This window comes from Chaetura pelagica, unplaced genomic scaffold (assembly GCF_000747805.2).
Source record: "Chaetura pelagica isolate M959 unplaced genomic scaffold, ChaPel_1.0 scaffold80, whole genome shotgun sequence".
In the NCBI taxonomy this organism is placed as follows: Eukaryota; Metazoa; Chordata; class Aves; order Apodiformes; family Apodidae; genus Chaetura; species Chaetura pelagica.
The window spans coordinates 1,663,387-1,669,996 of record NW_009951946.1 but is presented as its reverse complement, the minus strand read 5'-3'; positions in this window follow the sequence as shown (position 1 = coordinate 1,669,996).

Genomic DNA, 6,610 nt, shown 5'->3' with positions numbered 1-6,610 from the left:
CCTCCTCGGCCTCCGGCTCCCGCCTCGGGGCTGCGGGGCCGAGCGCGGTCTGTACGCCCGGATAATACGCCTCCCGAGGTCAGGTTTTCTTGAGAGATTCCATCCGCGCCCCCGTCCCCCGGTGAAGCCCCTCGGTGGTGCCCCAGGGTCGCTTGTCACCCTGTGCCCTTGCTGGGCAGGCAGAGGCTGAGGGACCGTCACCGGGGACTCTGTGCAGCCTTCCTCATGTCTGTGAGGGGTAACTAAGCTAGAGTGCTGAAGCCGCGTGGAGTTAGTGACAGGACTGATGTTTAACTTGTGTCAGTTACTACCAGTTTTGCACCTGTTAGGTCCTTTTAATTGCTTCGCAGGATTGAGGTCCAAATTGTACAATATCATGTCATCAGCGATTTCATGTGATTCCACAATTAAAAGGAAGAGCTTCACGAGCAGTCGTGAATGTGCGATCTAACGTACTGCCGTAAGTGTTCCTGCAAGTTGCAGTAACGTTTATTCCATGCAAGCTGACAGTATCCCTGCCTTGGAGTGTGTCATTCCACACGTGCATCCTGAGCAAAGCAGAAGGCTCGCTGGAGAGAAGGGTCCAAAGAGCCATAGATGTCTGCAGGTCTGTAATAACTGCACTTCTATCAGCTGGTGTTTGGTTGACACAGCTCATGCATGAGAAGCTTTTCTTTTTTCCTTTCTGTTTTATGGTGAATACTTAGCTAAAATACAGGGCTTTGCCACATTTCTGTGCAACATCTTTTGATCCAATCCTAGTGATTACATAGTCCTGTTTGGGTGGATTTGGTGTCCTTGCTGCCATTTCACCAAGAGTTCTGCTTTTTCCTTGTGCTGTGCCTTTAAAAAAAAAACCCAAAAAACCCCAACAAAATCAATGCTACCATGCTGCCATCTCTGATCTCTGCTGGTTTTTTCAGACATGCAGCTGCCACACGTATGATGGAAAATCCATGTACGTTATGATCTCTTATGTGTCTCACTTCTGCTTGTGGTGGCTGCAGTAGTTTCTGTTACCTCGTTACATAAAAGAGCTTACTGATTGTTGTTTTGCCTTCTTCAACTTCAGCGGTAGCAAGAAGTAAACCAAAGCCTTTTGTTCAGTTCAACCTATTACATTATCTTTCCATTGTGGAACAGTTGGAAGATGGTCATAATGATGTTGTCACCTAAGTAACTTCAGTTGTATTTGTTCATACATGCCACATGCCTAGCTAAATTATGCCCTTATGTACACGTGAGCAGCTTTACTGGGCTTACAGGAAAAAAAAAAAAGGAACACCAATTTGTCATGTAGATCTTTTCCTAGCATTAATTGTGCTACTTTAGGCTGATCATTCTGGAGTGGCACTTGAAGAGGGTGGAGCATCATCTTTTTAATAAAATGTGCCATGGAAAAAAAGAACAGTTGTCTTACCATGTCCTTTTCTATATGGATGGGTATTTTATGGGTTAGTAGTGGACTTCAACTGAAGAGCTGAAAAAGCTAATGAATTATTTCAGACAACACTGCAGTCTTTCTCAAACCTCACTGTAAAGGACAGTCATCAGCCATAAATGCCTTTCACTACTGTTCTTTAGATTAGATGTAGCTGGGAAGGCTGACAAAACCACATAAACAAATTCAAAAGAGGAATACGGGTAAAAAAGAAGAGGTTCACCTTGGAAACAGGCGAAAAAATCTGTAATATCAACATACAGGAGTGAAAGGGGACAGTCAATTACATATGCTCTTACAGAACAGTGTGATAACAAAGCCCACAAACTAACAGACTTTCTCTTCCGCTTCTTTGGCATGACTACCCTGTGCATACTACTTAACTAAGTTGTGCTTGGGATATTTTTGGAAATCTTCCTGTTAGAAAATTACACTGAAGGGAATTAAAAGAAGAGCAATTAAAATAATTAAAGAGATAGAGGGCTTGATTTATGAGACAAGATCAAAAGAGCTGGAATATTAAAAATGTTTCACAAATGCTGTGGAGTTCGGATGACATCATGTTGTTAAGATTAACACAGGCTGTATGGAAAGAGTTTATTTGGTGTAAGATTACGTGCATGTTTTGAAACCAGTACCAACTGCAAAAATGGGTGCAACAGGGAAAAAAAGGTTGAGAAACCAGCGTTTGCTGAGTTAGAGAAAGCTTTGTGTTGAAAAGCAAGGGCAGAGGCCCTACCCTCCACAGGTAGATTGGACAGATTAGATAAAAGACACAGGCTGATGGGAACAATCTTGCAGTGGGAAAAAGTTGGGACAACAGCCTTGCATGGTATGCAATAACCAGCAATAGGGGTATGTTTTAACCTGCATCACCTCTCTTCTCCATACAGGACCACGGCGGGCTGAAATACCAAGCGTTTCAAGTCTCAAAGTTTTTCAGGCAAAGTGTAATAGTATTTTTAAACACAGGCTCCCAGTTCACACTTTTTTTTTCTTGAATGGCTAAACAAGTTTCTAAAGTGATGACACATGGGAGACAGGAGTTCACAGAACTTGTAGTAGCACTTGTTTAGGAATACCTGTATCTCTCATGGTTTTGTCACTCATGAATAATGTGGTCATCTTACAATGCTAATCAAACATACCTATTTAAAATACACACACAGAGAGGTTCTCTCCCAATGCCTGATTCTATATATTCGAAGTATTGTTAAAATAATCAATTCATGCTAAGCAGAAGCATTTATACACTGAAATACAGTACAGTACAAGCAGTATAACATGTGCAAACGTAGCCTTATGCTGAAGCGAGTGGTAGAAGATACTACCAAAATGATAAAAGCAGGGGCTGCAAGCAAAACAGGGTTAGAGTTTGATACAAACACCTGGAAGTGGTTTCATCACCTTTGCTGTTTATGCATCGTACTGGGTCAGGTTTTTTTCCCCAGGTGTTTTTTTAACACAGGTCTAGTGCTTTAGTATTTGCTTATCTGCAATACAAGTAATAGTAAATTTTTAGGGGTAGGAGAGGGAAGCTAATGTTTTGTTTTAGAAAAGCAGTATTGGGGTGGTAAAAAGGGTCTTGTAAGTTAGTGGTAGTTCTTAGAAAATTATTTGAGGTAAGAATGTGGTACCACAATCATGACCAAATATGAAGTTCTCCTTTTTGCAAAATGGTGTATCTTATTATATAAGACAAATGGATGTTTTCTAGAGGTGAACATCTGTTTAATGCAGCTAAGAAAACTAGAACTCAATATTCTAATGAATTTACTTCTATAACTCTTATTTCTACTTTAGTGTCTGAGCATGTTACTGTTTACTAAAACAAATACAATATCTTTCCCCCTTGGTGCTCACAATCAAATATGTAGGCTTGCTGAGGTGTTGCTCTGAAGGCTTTACAAAAAAGACAGCAGACTGTCTCAGATGAAATTCAGGCACTGTGGATCCTACATCTTATAGGAAAGGAAGAAAATCTCTAACATGAAAAACAAATATATCGAGTTGAACAAGGAAATACAATCAAGTAGATTACAAGATGAGTGAAGATTTTTTTTCTATTTTTTTTGCTGCAAACAAGGACCCTGAGGAGTCAAATTATATCATAGGATGAACCATCTGCTCTCACAGAGCAAGAGAACAATTTCAGGAAGTTTTAGTGAACTCAGATAAGAGTTAATTGCTTAAATAAGTGCTACCATAAATTATGGCAGCTATTATACTCTCTGCTTTTTTGGATCCCTTTGCTGGATTTTGGCCAGTGCTGTGTTTGAACCCTCATGATGGCATTTCCTTTGATCCATATGGAGTCCAGTCTGTCTCTCTTGGACAGAAATTATTTATCACAGAGGTGAGACCTCAGGTCCAGTGGTCCACGGATCCTGGTTACCCTACACACCTTCTTCAGGGACACTACTAGTGTTATCACACTCACTCATCAGCTTTCGAGGTTGAAAGAAACCAACAGACACTTTGAGAAGTAGCAATGGAAACCACTGACAGATTATTCCTTACCTTTGCCTCCTCACTAACATCCTTTGGTCTTAGCCCAGGGTTGTGCCTCTAATCTGCACATAATGAGGGGTTTGGGCATTGGTTTGCTTTGTTTCCTGTCAAAATGCCACAGGTCTGACAGTTTCTTTCTGTGGTTCTCTATGAATGTTTGACCATACAACAGAATTCCCCAGAATCCCAACTAGTATTTCCTCACCCCAAAACCAAATAAAAAGAAAGGCTAGATGAACACTGCCTGTCCACCCTAAGCACAATCTTGCCTGTAAACTCATCACATGATGCAGCAAATCGGAGTCAAGCTTTCCTTAACATCTGTGCAATCTCTGAGAACATCTACATCCTATAAGCAATCCCTTTTGGTGTTTGAAAATAGCTCCTGTGAGATAACTTTTTATAAATTTTATCAGATGACCTCCACCACTCCCTTTTCATCCCCAGTCATCATCTGATCCCATGGCCAGTTCATCAGGTGATTCCCAATCCGGCATCAAATGATCATTATCTTGGTTAGCAACCAAAGAGCTTGTCTGGCTTGTCCACCTTCTTTATCATGCCTGTCACATAGTCCAGATTTACCCTTTCAGACCCTGATAGGGCCTACTGGTAGCAGTCTTCCTTCATGACCTAAGCTATAGAAGTTTAGGTTTAATAATTGCATCAGCTTGTTAGAGTATCTTAACCACTCCCAAGTGGTGACTTACAGACCGAGGTTCAGAACCAGACCTGTGGTTCACAGTCAAAAAGAACACAAAAGAAAAAATTGGTTTCTGATGCTTTGTTTCCTTGTATGTAAAGCAGAATGATTGGCAAGCTCAGGTGAGGTCAGAAAACCAGTGATAGGGGTAGCTATGTGCAATATGGTTGGGACTTTATGATAGCCCTAGAGTCTTTTCCAGCAGTGATAGAAGAGTCAATTTCCTATTACCATAAGCTAGGATTTTTTTTCTGTTTTGGCTTCTATCCCTAGTAATTACAGTCATAAACCCAGTAATACAGTCCATATTCCCAATCTAGCCAAGTCACAGCATCTTGTATACTGATCAATCATTTCCCATATTATGCAGGTGACTTGAGGAACAGGTCAGGTGCTGGCTATCAAAAACCCACACTGAACAGGTTAACTGTATTCTTCATCACACCAGTGACAGCATTCTCCTGTCTTTTGATCAAGATAAGCAGTTACAGTTGAAATAATGTTAAAATGAAATCAGATCAATGAAAACTTTTTAAAAATCTGATCAAGAAGAGAGGATTTCTTTTTTCATCATTTAAAACGTTCTAAATTAGGGGAAAATATACATGGTTTGATTTGTAATCTCTGCCTTGCATAACATGAAGGAAGTACTGTACTTTCTGATCAAAGTGTTTATAGGGAGGGAGGAGAGTCCTGCACAGAGAAGAATGGATGGTAAATTGATTCAAATTAAAATTATTAATTCAACCAGGCAGCAGGAGGAGGCAGTAACACAAATGACCAAAAGAGGGACAGTTTTTAAAAGAAGAGAGTGGAAAAGATGTTTTAGTTGCAGTAGAGACAAGTTATATTTACCTTTCTTTATATTCATGTTGTGCAACAATGTTTGTCTTAAAGTTGTTCTATTTAGTTTCCCTTTTTAATTCCTTTTTGAATGATGATGCCTCAGTGTGCAATCTGTGAGAAACACTCGCATATGATAATATGTTTTTTTTTCTTATATCTGTATTATGTACAGATTCAGGGCTTCTTACATTGCCACCAAAGTCAAAGACAGACTTAATGCTGACTTCTAGGGAGACAGAATTTCAGTCTTTGTCTAGTGCACTGCAGGCATGATTAGTTTAATATTCTATTTGTTACATGGTCATTTCACTTTCTAGGAAGAGTTGTACAAAATTACATTCAAAATGTAAAACCAGAGAGAATGAACAAAATGGTTCAGTACATGCTGATGAAAATGCTTAAATACATGCTGATAAATCATACTAGCTCTTACTAAGTCACACACATGCTGTGGTAACTCTATAAGGGGCATTAGTTTATGCTCATTAGGTCAGCTTTTTTATTATGAGCAGAGATATAACCATCTTGCCTGTCATGAGTGAACTTTTTGGCTGCAAGTGCAATACATTTTCCAAATAAAAATATTATCTCTTCCTCAAAGGGATTTCCAGATTAAATAAAGCTGCCAGTCTAAAAGGCCAGAGTGTCAGTGCAGACCAGCTGTTCCACATCAGGCTCTCCCGTGAACCGTGAGCATGAAGCTCATCTCATCTAACTTCAGATGTCTACAAACTAGAAGCCTGTATTTGATCCAGTTGTCTTGACTGCGTTCACAACCAGCAGAGAGCTCTTTTTAGATGCAATTCATCTCACCCTGAAGCAGACGTCTAAAACAGATCAGATAAATTGTGCTCTGCTTCTCTCTGTTGACTATGAACAGTTCAGGTGAATTCCGCTCTGGCATTCCACATCAATAGAGTGCTTTGCACAGATTAAATGAATTTCCTTCTATTCAGAGATACTCTCAAGATGGAATAAGAGTTGCTATGTAGGGAGTTAGAGCGATGATTTATCTTGAAATTCTGCTCCTTAGCAGAAACTTTTGTACAGACGTCTCCATTTTCTGTTGTAAATAAGAAACAATATGTGCTTAGGAAAGATAGAGGAGT